The sequence below is a fragment of the Zalophus californianus genome, chromosome 15, assembly GCF_009762305.2.
Source record: "Zalophus californianus isolate mZalCal1 chromosome 15, mZalCal1.pri.v2, whole genome shotgun sequence".
NCBI classification, from domain to species: Eukaryota; Metazoa; Chordata; class Mammalia; order Carnivora; family Otariidae; genus Zalophus; species Zalophus californianus.
The window spans coordinates 83,911,674-83,912,896 of NC_045609.1; positions in this window are offsets into that span (position 1 = coordinate 83,911,674).

Sequence of the window (1,223 nt, forward strand, 5' to 3'; positions counted from 1 at the left end):
GATTTTCCCTTTATATTGGTTTTCTGCAATTTAACTATGATGTACTTAGATGATTTTTTTTTGTATGTATATTTCTGGGCATTTGTTGATCTCCTTGGATTTATAGGCTTAAAATTTTGCCAATTTAGAAAATGCTAGCCCTTATTTCTTCAAATACTTTTTGCTCCATTCTCTCTCCTCTTTGGGACTTCAATTACAGATCAGTTAGATTATTTGATATTGTCCCAAAGGTCATTGAAGGTCTGTTAATTTTTTTAAATTTCTCTTTTCTTCTTTTTAAAGATTTATTTATTTATTTTAGAGAGAGCAAGCATGAGTGGGAGGGGGAGAGGGAGAGGGAGAGAGAATCTCAAGCCAACTCCATGCTGGGTGTGGAGCCTGACTCGGGGCTCAATCTCATGACCCTGAGATCATAACCTGAGCCCAAACCAAGAGTCAGATGTTCAACCAGGTTAATATTTTTTCTAATCCTTTTTTTATTCTTCAGCTTTGATAATTTCTCTTCATTTATCTTCAGGTTTAGTGGTTCTTTTTCTGCTGTCTCCAATTTGTTGTGAAGCCCTTTCTGTGAATTTTATATTTCAGGTAGTAGTATTTTCAGTTCTAAAATTACAATTTTGTCCTTTTTTAAGTTTCCATCTCTCTCCCAAGATTCCTTATCAGTACATTCATAATGCCACATTTTCCTTTAAGTCCTTGAATGTATCTATAATAACTGCTTTTCGATCCTCACAAACTAATTCCAACATTTAACTCACATGGCAGGGTCAATTTCTATTGCCTTTCTTTCCTCTTGATTGTGGGTAACATTTTCCTGTTCCTACCTACCTGTAGTAATTTTTTATTGTATGTTAAACAATGTGGAAACCCTGGATTTTGTTATGTTTCTTTGAAGATTGTTGATGTTTTTTTTTTCCCAGCAGGCAATAAACTTGAATAGATTAAACTTCAAACTCTGTCCTGAGGTGGGCAGAAGCTAAAATTCCCACTCATTTCTTTCAGTCTTTCATATGTTGCTGTCTGTCATGTTTCTTGGTGTCTTCCCCCAAGTACATGTAGTTCCAGGAGTCAGTCAAGCATTTGAGTAGAGTTTATGTTCAGATTTTGAGTCTCCTCCCTCTGTACCCCTCTCTATTTCAGGATATCCTCTCTTACCTTTTCAGCTACCCTTGCAAGGCTAAATTCTATGTTTTGAATATTCAGGCAGTGAATCTGTGGATTTT